The sequence below is a fragment of the Rattus norvegicus genome, chromosome 9 (assembly GCF_036323735.1).
Source record: "Rattus norvegicus strain BN/NHsdMcwi chromosome 9, GRCr8, whole genome shotgun sequence".
NCBI classification, from domain to species: Eukaryota; Metazoa; Chordata; class Mammalia; order Rodentia; family Muridae; genus Rattus; species Rattus norvegicus.
This window is the reverse complement of record NC_086027.1, coordinates 4,188,486-4,205,581: the sequence shown is the minus strand read 5'-3', so window position 1 is coordinate 4,205,581 and position 17,096 is coordinate 4,188,486. Positions and strand designations below refer to the sequence as shown.

The 17,096-nt window shown below is 37.8% G+C and overlaps 1 protein-coding gene across 18 annotated transcripts in view; it reads left to right on the top strand.

Moving 5' to 3' along the window:
• Tbc1d5 (TBC1 domain family, member 5) overlaps positions 1 to 17,096 on the top strand; it is a 516,940-nt gene that overhangs the window by 51,390 nt on the left and 448,454 nt on the right. For 4 of the 18 annotated variants that reach the window (XM_063267575.1, XM_017596593.3, XM_017596594.3 and 1 more), the window contains one exon: positions 619 to 749. The exons of 13 other annotated variants lie outside the window; for them this stretch is intronic. The gene's annotated coding sequence lies outside the window, so the exon portion shown is untranslated. Of the gene's footprint in view, positions 1 to 618; positions 756 to 17,096 lie in introns of all 18 variants that reach the window. One more of the 18 variants, XM_063267572.1, reaches the window with a different exon arrangement.

Here is a 17,096-nt window from a genome sequence, read left to right as displayed (position 1 = left end):
TTTGAATTATCCATGCTTTTGTAAGTAAACCCAGTAAACATTTTTTCACCAAGCTGGTCTTGGCCTTCGATCTGTAGTGCTCCATTGGAAGCGAATAAATGTTTATTTGCATCTCCTTCCAAAGAGCCCATGATGTCATTGAAGAACCTGTTGCCTCTTTTAACAGTTTTGTTAATTTGTATTTATTTAAATGAGATAGAAGGAAAAAATAATTCTTTTAATGTAAGCTGTTTATACAAAGAATAGCAGCCAAAAAGTATACCATATGCCTTGTTCTTCAAGGTGAAAGGTTCAGTAGACTAAGAAATGTCTTGAAGCTGTTACTGATAAATTATTATTGGAAGGTCCAAATGAAGTCAGCTACTGATGATTTGAATGAAAGTGGCCCTGTAGGCTCATATGCTTGAACACTTAGTCCCCAGTTGGTAGAACCATTTGGGAAGGATTAGGAAGTGCAGCCTTGTTGGAGGAGAGGTGTTACTGGGCTTTGAGGTTTCAAAAGTCATGCGTTTCCAGTTAGCCTTTTAGCTCTATCTGCTTCATGCAGTATGTAAGCTCTCAGCTACTGTTCCCATTCTCTCTCATGCCTGCCTCCCTATTACCATGCTCCTATCACAGTGCTCATGGATGCCAACCTCTGAAGCTACAAGTCTGCAGTTCCCTGGTCATGGCATCCTGTCACAGCAACAGAAAGAGAACTAAGGCAGCTTCCATGCTTCCAGCTGTATCTCACCTTATTGATGTACTCTGTAAGGGTAATTAATTTACTTAATATTGTTCTGAAGTTATTGAAGTATTTTGTTGTTTGTGTTTTGTTTTTTCTTTTCTTTTTTTTTTTGCCTTGCAATAATATTTGTATAACCAAGGTAAATGATTTTAAGGATTCCTTTTTCTGCCATCATATATTTTGATTCAAATTTAATATTAGTAATTTTCAAGATATTATTAGCATATTAGTAATTTTTAAAATTAAAATTGGGCTAATTGTACTTTTTCTTGACTCCATGTCCTTCATTGAAGACTTAGTAAAGTTATTTATTGAGTGTACCAAGTTCTTTTTTTATACCCTCCCTGTCATTACATATCTTAGGTGGTGGTGGTAGTAGTAGTAGTTGTTGTTGTTGTTCTTCTTCTTCTTTCTCCTCCTCCTCCTCCTCATCCTCCTCGTCCTCCTCGTCCTCCTCGTCCTCCTCGTCCTTCTTTTTTTACTTTGTCCCCCATTGCCTCTATTAAGCTGCCCTGAGCTCAGTGTATACAAAAACCCTCATGAGAGACTCAAGGACTTAGGAAGAGATGCTATAATTATTTCACTGTATAAACTTTAAAATGTCCTTAAAGCTACATTGTTTAATAGGTGTGATTACTTCATTGTTTTAAGTTCATGCCAGTTAGAGCTGCTAGAATTCAAGCATATCTCGTATATTTATGAGATTAATCACAATACTGCACAGCACGCTTCAGATAGAAAATGTCAGTATAAGTCGGATATGATTTTTTTCTTTTAAGACAATAAGCCAGTAAATCTTTAAATCAGATGGCTGCTACTTTTTGCTAGTTTTTGTGACAATTATCAGTGGTTATGTTGTTTTCTTTAAAGAAAAACAACAGAGAGTATTTTGAACTCTTGTATGGAGATGTAATTTTACTGGAAAGCATCTTACTTGTTTTTAGCTATAGATGCTATTTGCCAAGTTCCATGAAGAAAGGGAATTGGGGGATAGGTTACAGGGAGACGTGGAAATGATAGTACTTGTATATGGAATTCTCAAAAATATGAAATAACTAGATAAAGAAATGAGGTAGTCAGATTCAGATACCTGCAGAAAGCTCAGTTTCCTCACAGTGCTGGATTTTTAAGTGTTTTATTAAATATATCTAAAATCTTACTTGTGGGTTTTCTTTGTCGTCGTCTTCTTCTTCTTCTTCTTCTTCTTCTTCTTCTTCTTCTTCTTCTTCTTCTTCTTCTTCTTCTTCTTCTTCTTCTTCTTCTTCTTCTTCTCCTTCTCCTCCTCCTCCTTCTTCCTCTTCCTCTTCCTCTTCCTCCTCCTCTTCTTCTTCTTCCTCTTCCTCCTCCTTCTCCTCCTCCTCCTCCTCCTCCTCCTCCTCTTCCTCTTCCTCTTCTTCTTCTTTTTCTTTTTCTTTATTAACTTGGGTATTTCTTATTTACATTTCAATTGTTATTCCCTTTCCCGGTTTCTGGGCCAACATCCCCCTAACCCCTCACCCTCCCTTTCTCTGTGGGTGTTCCCCTCCCCATCCTCCCCCCATTACCTCCCTCCCCACAACAATCACGTTCACTGGGGGTTCAGTCTTGGCAGGACCAAGGACTTCCCCTTCCACTGGTGCTCTTACTAGGCTATTCATTGCTACCTATGAGGTTGGCGCCCAGGGTCAGTCCATGTATATTGGGTAGTGGCTTAGTCCCTGGAAGCTCGGCTTGGTTGGCATTGTTGTTCATATGGAGTCTCAAGCCCCTTCAAGCTCTTTCAGTCCTTTCTAAGATTCCCTTGTTTTCTTAAATAAATAGATGTTTGACATTTTATATGAAGAAAATTGAAAAGAATATGCTAATGAATAACAGATCTATTCAAATAGTTAGAGTCATGGACTTGGGGGTTAAGTTCCTAATATTTTTTCTCTGAGCAAATGTTGGAACCACTTATTTAAAAACATGTACTGTGAATATCCCAAACTTTTTACTAAATATGAGACATGATATCTGATTTTTAAAACCTTTTCACTGTTCTGTAATATTTCACGACGTGGTAATATTTTTACTTTTATCTTTGCAATGAATGCCTAGCATACTTTCGATACAGATGTCTACACAAATGTGTGGGGAGGAGTCTCTCCACATTTTGATTATAAAGGTCAGTGTGCTATGTGAATGAGAGCATCTTTCCCAGGCTTCCATGTTTGAGCACCTGGTCCACGGCTGGTGACTGCTTGTCGATGCACTCAAGGTGCTTGTTGGAGGGCGTACCACTGGGGCGGGTATTGAGAATGGAAAGACTCCAGTTTTCCAGTCTGCTCTCTGCTTCTGTTCTCCTGTTCACAGTGTGAGCTCTTCTTGTCCCTTTCCAGCCACCACGCCTGCCTTTTGCCTCTCTTCTGTGATTTTGGACTCTAACCCTCTAGAACTGTTAAGACCAAGTAGACTCTTGTGTAAGTTGCTTTGGGTCTGGTATTTTATTACCAGACCAGACCTTCCTTCCAGTCTGTTGGTAAAATTCCTATCTCCTTATATAAAATCTTTATTTTAAAATGTTTTAAGAAAAATATGTTTAAAATACATTGTATCTGATATTTATACTTTCACTTTATTTACGTCCAGGGGAGACTAATTTGTGTGCTATTGGTTTATTTAACAAACAATATAGATGCTTATGTTACCTTCCAGGGTCCTTGTTTAGGTTCGTTTTCTCTGCCTATTAAATAGTTAAAGGCAGGAAAAATATCTCAGCAAGAAGCAGCAGATAAGTTTATTAAGGGAGAGGAACTGCACACATACACTTACTCACATATAGAACAAGTCTCCCTGTAAAACAGAGAGATGACAAATCTGCTTTTCCCCGGGAGGGCTGGGCTTTAAGTGTTTCCTGGGGTGAAATGAGTCCTTGTCCCCTAAATTAGAGTTGGTCAGTTTTGAGATGCTGAGAAGGCCACAGCTTGTTGTAAACATGTCTGGTCCCAGGCTTAAATTTAGTTGACCAGTCGGCCTGTCCTACCCCTTTTGGTAGTACAAAGAGCCTTCTAGATCTTCTTCTCGTTAAGAGGGTAAAGAAGCTGGAAGTGTACATATTCACTTGACTCTCTTTGGCCTCTTTTCCTATGTCTGCCTGCTAGAAATCTGTCTTAACTTCTAGTTCCTCACTTGATCTGTGTGTACGTAAGACATAAATTTGCTTATTGTTAAGGGTATGATTTTGTTCCCAGGTAGTTATGTGCTCTAAGGTAACAATAATGAAATCATTATTGAAAATGTATGCTTTTTAAACATTTAAAAAGAATAGCATTTTAGCAAGAGAGTAAACTGTTATTGATTGTATTCTTTCACTGGTAGGAGTTCTTACAGAAGTTAGAAGAAAAGATAAGATAGATGCATACGTTTTGGCCATTTTCTCCTCTATCAGTAGTTTCAGGAAGCTGAAAATGTTTATGCTGTGTAATAAGCAGATGCGGACATAACAGTGAAATACAGGCTGTATTCAGGTGGCCTTTCTCTTCTCATCACAAATGCTGATGTTCACTTATCAAGGCTAGCAGGCTCACATAAAATGGAATTTAGGATGTGATTTTTGTTTTCTCTGTCTCTGTCTGTCTCTGTCTCTGTCTCTGTCTGTCTGTCTGTCTGTCTCTCTCTCTCTCTCTCTCTCTCTCTCTCTCTCTCTCTGACTAGTAAACACCTTTTAATGTCCTTATAAGATTTGGGGGTGTATTCTTTCATTTTTAGACTTATTTTTTCTTTCATAGTTACTAGAATTTGTAATTTTTTCATAAATGAATTTAAAACACCCACTAAGATACTTTCAAAAGATTCTTATTGCCTTGTATATTAAGTTCAATTTGTGTGATATTTTCCCATATGTGTCAGTTATAATTTTTTGTTCTTTCTCTTTGGGAACAGCAGTGAATCTGTTCTTAAAGAAAAGGTGTGGTACAAGTTCTGGCCTGACCTCAGTTAAGTCAGTCAGCCTACCTTAAGATCCTGGCTAGAGTTTATAGCCTCATGTCCTGAGCCTAGAGTCTCCCTTAGGTCAGGTGTATGGGAGCCCACTGGCTCCTTTCTTCCTCCTGCTAAGCTCTGTATTTGTTTGCCCATTCACTTTGTCTATTACATAATCACCCTCAAACCTCACTACATCTGCACTGTGTCACTTGGTAGATATTTGTATTTACATATGGACAGATAATCCAGTATTTGGAAAATATTCCTATTGTGTGTTTTATTCCACTGAACCTATCAGAGTTATAATGTGGTTTGTATGCAAAGGAAATAATTAATGATTGGAAGCTAGAGAGTTGTTAAATTATTTATTCTGGCCCCGAGGAAGCTGAGAAGCTGAGTGATGACTGATGTCACTGTGCTAGTGCTGGTTGTCATTCTGATCATTTCACATGGTTTTGCGATACACTGTAACACCTGCTAGCTATCTGCACACCCTCCCCAGTGTTGCGACACCGCACCTTACTTAGCCCAGTAGCAAAGGCAAAGGCATGTTCCAGGGAAGTTTATTTAGGCCGGAAAGGAAACTACTACTCTTTTTAAGTCAGGTTTTTGTTTGTTTTGTTTTGCTTTGTTTTTTGCTTCTTCATTGTCTTTATTGTTTGGTACTGTGTGGTGAAAAGATGAAACATTTTTTTTTTCCTGGATATACTTTAGCCAGAGAAGACTTTGTGTTAACTACTTGAAGAATTGAGCTTCTTTATTAGTCTCAGACTAATTAAAAAATCCCTTTAAAGGAGATGATTAGTATGCGAAAGATCAGATTCTCTTACTTGTAACATCAGCGACTTGTCCATGTAACCACAGCTACTGCTTGACAAGGCTGTCCCCTTTTTTGGCTTCATGGCTGAGGTTTATAAGTAGTAGTGTGAAAAGTACATTTCTGCACTGATTCTGACTCAGCTGCTGGGAGGCAGAAAACTTGGTAAGAAAGCACAAGCTTCCCTGGTCTGTTTCATCTGGTCCAGGGACAGCCCTACTCTAAAACCCCTTTGAAATTAAATAATGGACAGCAGATAATGTGCTGCTTTGGGACTGGAATGAGCTCTTCTGCTGTGGTCAGAATTTATTTTTGTTCAAGTCCAGAACTTGAGGTTTGTTTCTGCCTGTTACTAGTAACTTGGTTTTATAGATATTTCTAATTTTAGTATAAAAGTAAGGGGCAGTTGAGGATTGGTAGGACTGTGTACAAAACAGTGATGTTGGGAGTGGCTCTACATTCAGCGTGTTCTGCCTTACTGACTTGCTTCTCTTCATCAAACATTTATTAAACTTGCGTGCCAGCTCTGTGTAACAGCCTTTTAAAGAGGGGAGTGTGCCTTGTGCTATGAGAGCGTTTGTAAAGATTCATTCATTTTAGACATGACTGCTCAGTGTTGCCATCTGTATTGTTACTCCTCGGCTTTACTAAGAACCTTATTAAGTGATGAGGCAAAAGGGAGGGAACTGGTTTGGTGGTTTCCTTGTGTCGTTACTGCCCTGAATCTGCACAAGGGGATGTTATGTTAAATCTTATTTTAAGAAGTTTATGAATTGCAACCCACGTAGTTTAAAAATAACTTATGATTTATGGGACATTTAATTTTGGGTATGATACTGTATACATTGTTCTTCTTCCTCCTCTTGCCTCTCCGCCTTCTCTTCCTCCTCTGCCTCTTACCTCGTCCTCCCTCTCCTTTCCCTTTACCACCCCTCCTCTTCCTTCTTCTCTTCCCCCTCTTCCCCCTCTTCCCCCTCTTCCCCCTCTTCCCCCTCTTCCCCCTCTTCCCCCTCTTCCCCCTCTTCCCCCTCTTCCCCCTCTCCCCCCTCTTCCCCCTCTTCCCCCTCTTCCTCCTTTTTCTTTTAAAAACATTAGTCCTGTGGTCCTGGCTAGCTGCCCTTGAATTCACTTTGTAGACCAGACTTCTTGAACCCTGCTAGCCTCTGCTTCAGGAATTCTGAGATTAAGTGCATGCACCACCCTGCCTTGTATTGTTTTATTTTTAAAACATGTGCAATAAATGATTATTATCTTCTTTTTGTCATGATGAAGAAATGAAGTTTAAAGAGGTCAAATGAATTTCCTGCGATTGCGCAGTATGATGGTAGAGTGCTGAGATGTCAGTCAGTATCTGACTACCCACTTTCCGTTTTAGGGTTAGTTAACCCCAGTCCAGTGGGACTTGGTATGCAACAGGAAGTGGAAAAATGGGTAACTAGAAAGTTTTGTGTATTTAGAATTGCCAAGTCTAATGATGAAAACAATTTATGTTATTGTTTAAAAGCATGAGTGTTTTGTATGAAATACTAAGTTTTTAAATACAGCCGTTCACTGAAGTTCAGTTGTTGGCCCCTGGAGGTAGATGTTGGTGCTGATTTGATCTTTGCATTTTCCTCCTCTTAAGAGGGCTTTTCTGACTAATTGAAACATATTTATGGCTTTCATAGTAGATCATTATACACCTCAGAAAATATTTAATTGGAATTCAGGCTACTGCTAAGTAAATTGTAGTCTACAGTATGGATCATCATGAGGGAGCTTAAGGAAGATGTAATTCTTTAAATTGAAATGTCTATCAAGTTATAGTACATCAAATGAAACATTGTTGGATTTATCATAAAGATCAAAGCTTTATGGAATGGGAGCTGTTTGAAATAAAAGTCAGTGATTGTTTATGGCTTTAGTAATTTTTTTACTTAAAATCCATATGCTCTTGGAGAAATTTTTGTGCCATTTCATAAATGTTTGTGTAGGCATAGGGAAGACTAATCAGTTGTTAGTTCTTTTCCAGACTTGGATGAAAGATCTGATCTAATAATCTTTTAATTTTCAAAATATTTTTTCTAAATGTGTTTTCAAATCCTATCTTTAATAAAATAATTTCTCTCAAATCTACAGTGTTTCTTAAGAGAGTACTGTATTGTGAATTCTTGGATTCTTTTGATCTTTAACATATTATTTAATACATTAAGTAATACAAATTAGTGGTACTATTTCAGTTTTAATTTTGAAATTTCTAATATCTTTAACAGTATTCAATTGGTCAAAATTTGGCTTTAACAATTGATGGGAAAATCTTTATTTTATAAGAACAGAGCTAGGATTTTTAGCTTGGGAGGTCGAACACAGACCTAGTACGTAAGAGGCTTTCTGTCGGTCTCTGGCACAGCAAAGAGAAAACCCCGACAGCAGGAATGCTACATGCTGGCTATGGAAGCATAGGAAAGTGAAAATACAGCCCCCGCCATCTTCTATTTTTTTTTTCTGTTTGATTTTGTTGATTTTACACTTTTTTCCTGTGCTTATTTTCATAGTTTAGTGGATTTGCTTTTAGAAGATAATATTTGTTAGGCATATCCTTCACAAAGTTTATCATCCCATAACTGGAAGCAAATCCTCTTTCCTACCATGATGGTTTGTTTCTACTTGTCTACATTTTACTCTGAACTGCTCGAAGGCAAGCACTATGTTGTAATCGATCATATCTCTGTAGCATTCCTTGAATGGTGTGTGAATAAATGAAAGTAGACCTGATTTTCAGTACCTTCTGCATCTACTATTTGACATCACAAAGTGAGAGCATATATATTTTATGCCCTTTTGAATTAATGGGCTATTTATACAGGGCTTTTATTGTGCTTATATTATTATACTAAGGAATCTGAAATTCTTCTAAGCCCTAAATTTGACCCAGTTTCTTATATTCTATTTAAAACCAAGGTTCACTTTTTCAAATGTTTCAACCAAATCTATTAAATAAGTGTCCAGGTACAATATTTAGATTTTAAAACACTGCCAAAAGAAATGGTATATTAAAAGATGTAACTGGGGCCTGGATAATGTGATGTAGAAAAATGTTAGAAATAGCGACATCGGTGTCTTAGTTAGTCTGTAGATAGGTAATTGAATGCTAGAATAGATGTATTTCTAGAAAGTATTTTCTTAAATACTCTGTAAGAAACTGAAGTGCTTGCAAGGTAAGTACTTGTATAAAGGTCATAAGGCATCAGTGCACCAACTGCTAATAATTGATATGACAGATCAAGTGTGCTTGTGAACATGTAAAAAGATATGCACAGGGCGTGACTAGAAGTTTTGGCATTCATACTTAGGGCAGGCAGTACAAAATAAAACATTGTGAGCACTCATAGTAGAGAACAGAGCTTTTACATTTCTTAAATAATTTATACTTTGAAGAGGATTTAGGCATAAGTGCTTTAATAACATGGCAATGTAAAGAAAGATGAAATGGGTCATTCTTAGTTTTGTTTCTGGAAACCCTTTGACTCTGTAATTGAAAGGTGTCTTGGGATAAGCTTTATGGAAACTTATCAAGTTGGAAGAAGATTTCAGCTGGAGTGTCTAAAGGGTCATTTAAAAACCATACTCTATTAAGATAAAATGTGTCCAGGCTTTAAAGAAAAGATCTTGGAGTTTGCAGATGATCCTAAAATTGGAGCTAGGGGAAATAATGAGGAACAATGCAATCAGATTCAAAAGGATTTGGATTGTTTAGGTGATTGGGCCAGCAGATGGCAAATGCAGTTCAGTGTAGACAAATGTAAAATAATTATCTTAGGAACAAAGAACCAATCATACAGCACACTGATCAGGAAAAAATTTGTGAGTTATTGTAGGAAAACCATTGAAACAGTTAACCCGGTGCACAGCTGCAGCAAAAGAAGGCAAGCAAGAAACCAAATTAGCAGATGGATAGAATATAAAGCAAGAGGCTATACTTACAGTGTACTAAGAAACTTGCTAGACCCCATCCAAATTAAGTGAGTTTAGTATTGGTTGAGAAAACTAGTATAGGAAAAGCAAATTTTTGCCTAGAAAATATACCTAACAAATCTGATAAATAAGGTTAGAAAAGTTAATTTGGTTTTAAGAACTTTAAATATATAGACTTTGATAGATAGAATAAGACATCGAATCAGGTTTGTCTGCTATCCAAAGTAGGTTCTGGTAATGTTTCTGCTGCCCAGGGCTTCACCACCTCTCTTAGAGAGGGCCAAATAGGAGCCTGAACACGAGGCCTTCTTGCTGTTAAGGAGTCGCTACTCTCGGGCTTGTGGCTCTCGATGCACATTTCATTCTAAATACCGTCCTTGGTTGCTAAAAGGACATTTGTCCAACCCTGTCTGGTTTGCGGCTGCTTACTGTTCAGCTGTTAGTGAATAAGCTCTTTTATGATTTGGTGGTAGGGTCTGATATTTTGAGATTCAATGGTTGCACTTTTAAAAATTCTTTTTATAGGTAACGTACAAACTGGGAAAATATCTTTACCAACCCTACATCTGATAGGGGGCTAATATCCAATATATACAAAGAACTCACGAAGTTAGACTACAGAGAGTCAAATAACCCTATTAAAAATGGGGTATAAAGCTAAACAAACAATTCTCTTCTGAGGAATCTCTAATGTCTGAGAAGAACTTAAAGAAATGCTCAATATCCTTAGTCATCAGGGAAATGCAAATCAAAACAACCCTGAGATTCCACCTCACACCAGTCAGAATGGCTAAGATCAGAAACTCAGGTGACAGCAGATGCTGGCAAGGATGTGGAGAAAGAGGAACACTCCTCCATTGTTGGTGGGATTGCCAGCTGGTACAGCCACTGTGGAAATCAGTCTGGGGGAGGGGGGAGGTTCTCAGTAAATTAGAAATTTCACTAACAGAGCACCTAGCTGTACCACTCCTGGGCATACACCCAAATGATGCTCCAACATACAACAAAGGTACGTGCTGCACTATGTTCATAGCAGCCTTATTTATAATAGCCAGAAGCTGGAAAGAACCCAGATGTCCTTCAACAGAGGAATGGATACAGAAAATGTGGTGCATCTACACAATGGAGTACTAATCAGCTATCAAAAACAATGACTTTATGAAATTCATAGGCAAATGGTTGGAACTAGAATATATCATCCTGAGTGAGGTAACCCAATATATATATTTGCACTTACTGATAAGTGAGTATTAGCCCAAAAGCTCAAATTACCCAAGATACAATCCACAGACCACATGAGGTTCAAGAAGTAGGATGACCTAAGTGTGGATGCTTCAGTTCTTCTTAAAAGGGGGAACAAAAATATTCATAGGAGGAGATATGGAGACAAAGTTTGGAACAGAGACTGAAGGAATGGGCATTCAGAACCTGCCCCACCTGGGGTTCACTCCATATACATACAGCCACTGAACCTAGACAATATTGCTGAAGCCAAGAAGTGCATGCTGACAGGAGCCTGATAATAGTTGTCTCCTGAGAGGCTTAGCCAGAACATGACAAATATAGAGGTGAGTGCAAGCAGCAAACCATTGAACTGAGAATGGGATCCGCATTGGAGGAGTTAGAGAAACGATTGAAGCATTTCCAGGGTTTGCAACCCCATAAGAACAACAATACCAACCAACCAGAGCTCCCAGGGACTAAACCACCATCCGAAGAGTACACAGGGACAGACCCATGGCTCCAGTTGCATATGTAGCAGAGGACGGCCTTGTTGGGCACCAATGGGATGAGAAACCATTGGTCCTGCCAAGGCTGGACCCCCAGTGTCGGAAAATGTCGGGGGGCGTGGCAGGAAAGGGTGGGTGTTTGGGGAGGGGGAGCACCCTCATAGATAAAGGGGGAGTGGGGATAGGATGGGGGTTTATGGATGGGAAACCGGGAAAGGGAATATCATTTGAAATGTAAATTAAAAATCCAATAAAAAAATTCTTTTAATAAGTAACTTTGGATATGAAGAAAACTAACCCCCTTCTCCACGCCCAAAAGAGCTGTAAACTTTAGCCTCACTCACACGGTTAAGCAGTATCACTGTTACAATGCACGTTCAGTCCTAGCATATGTCAGAAGAACATTTGTGCTTCTTCATATGTTCGTATTTACTTGTTTTACTCATTGTTTAGAGACAGAGTGCTCTGATAGTGCAGGCTACCTTCAAACGTATGGTAGTCTTGTTGCCGCCTCCATTGCCATTGATGGACATCATTCTGTCTGTCTGTGTAAGTAAAAACAGAATTTGGGGAAACATGTCTGCAATTGAAGTGTATGATATTAAATTTGGTGAGTAAGACTTTAGTTTTCCATATATCATGCCATGTTGACGATTTTTAAATATCCATAGGTTTAGCTGCTCCAAGTACAGTCACAAGCAGAGAAAACAAGAATGAAGCGAGAACTAAGAGAGTTACTGTGTGGAGAACAGCCAGTTTAGAATGGTATTTGAAGATGACTTCTCGAAATTACCTTCCAACATCTACTTTGTCAGTAAGGAACTGAAGGTCTGAGAGGTCAGTCCGTGGACCAAGGATAGAAAGAAGGCAATAGTGTACTAAATACACTAATGCAGTTAGCATGTTTATGAGCAAATCAACTACCACATGCAGAGCATGCCTAGACATACTTAGGACAGTCATTACAACGTAAAATCACCATGAACTCCTTGGGAAAAAATAGAAATAATCCAACTTTGAAATTTAAATGCTTGAGGGAGAAATGCAGCTCCACCACGAAACTGCTGTCCTTCAGCCGACCTCTTTCCCTGCCTTCAGACTGCCACACATCATGTCACCTGGAACATGCTTTGCCTTTGGAAGTTGATGTTCCTACAGGAAAATGCTACAAACCTGGAGGGCTTGCTTCCTAAGTAAATGATGGGCAGCACTAGCACTAGGAAGAAGGGCTGTGTGGCTGAGTTACTTGTAACATCTAACTATAGGTTTATGCTTTGAAGAGGGTATCGATGAAGTCAAATGCTTCTCTCAAATTTTACCTCAGAGGAGGTAAAAACTTCACATAGCTTCAAGGAATGTCTTCAGTTGTATTGCATAGTTGATTACCCATTTTTAATGACCTTTTAAGAAAAATATAATATTTAGGTAATTAATCAATTTAGGTATGTGGTTTTAAGGATTTGTTAAAGTTTTGCATTATAACCTTTAAATTGCTTGACTTTATAAAAGTGAATGATGCTCTAAGTATATTTTTCTGCACTACATACACACACATATAGAAAGACTGCATGAGGAGAAAAGAGATAAGAGAGAGAGAGAGGGAGGGACGGAGGGAGGGAGGGAGGGGGTAATCAAATATGCAGTACAACTGAAGACATTACCTTGAAGCTATGTGGAGGTGGGGGGGAGCATAGACAGGGGCATAGAGAGAGGTCCAGATTACTTAAAAAAAAAAAAATCCTGCACATGTATAAGGTAGCATGATGGCCCAATTAGTAGCAGAGTTAAATCTAATGATCTACCTCTGTTGCCTTCCTGGGTTAATTTTCTGTTTCTTGGCTGGGTGTAGGTTTCTTTACAATGATAGGAGCTGCAGAGAGCCATTTTTGTTGACATGTGCAGGGGGATGGCTTGAAGTGACTTTACTGCCTCCTGGAGGACTGCTGCTCCTGCCTGTCTGTAATTTGCATAGAAAGTAGGAGTGAGGTCTGTGGCTAGTGCATACTCTGACAACCACTGGGAGATTCGGGAGCTTGGTTCTTTTCCTTTCGGAACATCATTATGAATCATTCCAGTGGTTCAGTGGCTCTAGAGAGCTTGCTTTGCTAGTGAGACTCTTCTACATCTACTTCTGCCTCCTCTGTCCTTCTGTCAGTTCGCTTTTTGTTGTATTTCTTGTTTAAAGATAATAAAACCTTCTCTGAAAACATAGGTCTTTAAGCCTATTCTTAAAAACACTACATTATATACTAGTAAAGAGGGATTAATTCTCATAAAAGGTTATTTCATAAAAGTATGGAATGTTAACATTAATTGTTTCATTTAATGCCGTGGGCAGGAAATGGAAGTCCCTTTTAGTGGTTGTCTAGCATGTCTTTGTCATCTCTAGAGGCCTGTTTAAGCAGTTTTGGCTGACGACTTTTCAGTCACTAATGTATATGATGCTACACTTAAATTCTGGGTTTTGGTGTTTTTAATTTGGTGTTTTAGTTTGTTTGTTTGTTTTTTGATACAGGTTTTTACTGTGTAGCCCTGGTTGGTCTCAAGTTTAATTTGTAATAGTATCATCTGTTTATTTTTATCATTTGTCTCTTAATATTATTTGTCTCATGTATTTTTCTCATCTTTATTTGAGCCCAAACTTTTATATTAAGAAAAGCACTTTTTTTTGTCCTCTGACAAACTGCCAGTATTTTTTTTTATATTTGTATTGATCTTTTTTAAACTACTGAGTTTTGGGATATTGTTTTGTTGTTTGTTTTATTTAGGGGAGTTAATTGCCACTTTTTAATTATGTACTCAAATACATATTCTATGTAAAAAAGTATCTTTAGTATTTTGAATGCTTTAAAAACATAAAAATAAAATAATTTATAACTTAAAAATACTAGTTTGGGTACATATTGCATATTTTCCGTGTATTTGATTTTTAGATTTAATGTGCACCAATTTCACAGTTCCCAATACATAAGAAGGAACACTGAAACTGTTTTCAGTGAACTGTAACTTTCAGTCTAAGTCTCCGTGAAATGGCCTGGGATGATGCTGTTCATTCATAAGATCCATGATCCTTAGCAATAAATAAAATACAGGAGCCTGTGAGATGGTCACTTGGTAAAATTAACTGCTTTACTAGCCTGAGGTCAGTCCCCAGGACCCACAGTGCAGAGAAAGAACTGTTAGTTAATTGTCCTCTGACCTCCACTCATATGCATTCATGCTTCATACATGTAAGAACATAAAACACTTTTTAAAAAAGTAAGTAAAATTTAAATCTCAATCTAGTGCCTGTACATATAAATATGTAATTTGAATATCCCTTATCTTGGGGCCAGAAGTATTCCACATTTCAGAATTTGTGGCCCTTGGAATAATTAATCCAAAAGAGATTATTTTAATGGTGGGAGTCAAGTATAAATGTGAGATTTAGTCATGTTCTGTATAGACCTAATGCATCTAACAAAAATTAGTCTGTCCTATTGTTTTAGTCACCTACATTTTAGCTGTAACCTCTCACATGAGGACAGAGGTGGAAATTTCTTCTTTGTGAAGTATCAGGACTGATAATATTTAGTTTATAGAACATTTTGCCTTTAATGATTTGGGGTTAGGTATACTCAACCCATATATGTTTACAGAATACATACATGAACAAACATATACTATGCATATTCTACTTTTTGTGTGACATGCCTTTGATTACCATGGAATGTTAGATATTTAAAAAAATGTTCTATGCAACTAACTGAATTGCCTTTATTATCTACCAAGGGGGTGTTCCAGCCTAAGAAACATCAGCCTAGCAGGTCTGTAACTGAACATGAGGTGCCTTTTGGGGCTGACCAGATAACTCACACAAATATCTTTCTTCTTAATCTAAAGGCAGTCAAGCTGAAGTGAAGTGAGACAGCTTGTTAGAGTGTTCCACACACACGGATTTCACATGTGTTTCATACACTAGGAATTCAACTTTACATATTGGTCATGTGGCCTCCATAGAAGGAAAACTCTCACAAAAGAAAACAACAGTAACAGACAAGGGCTCATTACTTTTCAGATTGCTGTGAATGTTTTCTATGAGCAAGTCATGTTCTCTTCAGGTTGTAGAACTGTAGAAAGTGTTGCCCTACATTCTTGTCTTTGAGAACTTACCAGTAGTGCACTCTATGGTAATTTCTAGCTATTAACCGGCCTTACTGAGTTTTTCAAATTTGAATAATGATGATTGTGATAAAAAAAGAAAAAGAAATGTTATTTTATACATCTGAGTTACTAGTCTACATAAAGAAATGTTAGAGAATTCTATACATCTGAGTTATTATTCTACATAAAGGCTATCAATGAGCTTAGATCATCACTGAGGTGATGATCTAAAGTCCTAGTAACTGATTTTAAACTGAACATGATGCTGAAAATCACACGGAGAAATTACTTATGGTTTTATATTTATTCCACTGAGAAAGTAACATTTGAATACCCATTGAATCTTTGCGTCTTAGTATGCGTACATGAAATTATTTTTATGATCTTAATTTCTTGTTTTAGAGATAGGACTCTCCAAAGAGATTTTATAACGTATGATCGCTAGGCTCACTTTGGTGACTTGGGGTAATTGCTAATAGAACCACGGAGCCATTAGGCTCCAGATGGAACTTTAATCTGGCTTCTGATTGAGCACGTGTCTTTGCAGAGTCTCTAAGCATCTGTTTTGGAAATATATATGACATTATTCAAGATTTGTACAAATTAACTTACCCTTGGGTTATAGTTCAATTTTTCTTTATTTATTTAGAATTGTTTTGTAAGTAGTTTTATATAATCAAGTAAAATTAGCCCAAATTCATTATTTGTTTATCTATTAAATGGTCACATATATTTTTTGGTGCTTTGACTCATAGTAGATTTAAGAAAGCTAGCATTAGACTTCTAAAGTCTGTAATTTATTGGTAGAATATGAAGACTTGTTTTCTACTTTCAAATAGCTTATTGCTTTTACAAAAGTACTTCATGGCCTGGCAAGGTGGCTCAGGGAAAATGCACTACTAAGTTTGATGATTTGACTTGGGTCCCCAGAACTCATTTGATAGAGAGAACTGACTCTTGCCCATTTGCTTTCAACTGCCACATTTGCCTGTACACGAGTGCACATAGTAAGCAAGTGCAAGGAGAATTTGTAAACAGTGCTTCCTTCTGAACTGTTTTAAATTCACTTTATGATTTCTTCTTTATGTAATAGAAATCTTTAGATAATCTGACTTACTCCAGAATAAAGCTTTTTTCCTACTGTAAATTTTCCCTTTTGGGGAGACTTTAGGACTTGGGCTTTAAACACTAGATAGGTTAAGCTGTACAAATCTGAGGTAGTGTCACATGTAATTCTAAAAACAGGTACGATAAGGTGCTGATCTGACTTATCTCTCTGTTTTAAGGTCAGCTTTTTAGTGTTTATAATGTGGCTACCTTCACAACTAGAGCAACAAGTCTTTAGTGCTAGCAGAGAAATACAAATTCTTCTCTCACTGCAGATGGCAGCCATTTTATGCTGCTTAGTTTAATTAAATCTAAGTTTGTGTACCTGTTAACGGGCAGGAATGATAGTGTTGCAGCATGCGATGCTTCAGAGGCACTTCCAGAGCCTGAACTGTTCGGAGGGTTTCAGCCTCTGTGTGGTGGAAGAGTGGGCGAGGCAACAGATGACAGTTTCTGCCTAGAGAAGGATCTGTAGTAACTTAAGAACATATCAAGCAAGAGTAAAGGAAGAAATTGCAAGTAGTAGACAGGAAAGCATCATCAGACTGATGGCTTACAACATTCAGTAGAAACTGGGAAAACCCTGTGAAGGCAGCCACTTAGAATTTTCAGTTGAGCATCCCAGGCAACACAAAGCATGCCCTGTGTGAGGCTTCTACTTAAAAGAACAGATAGG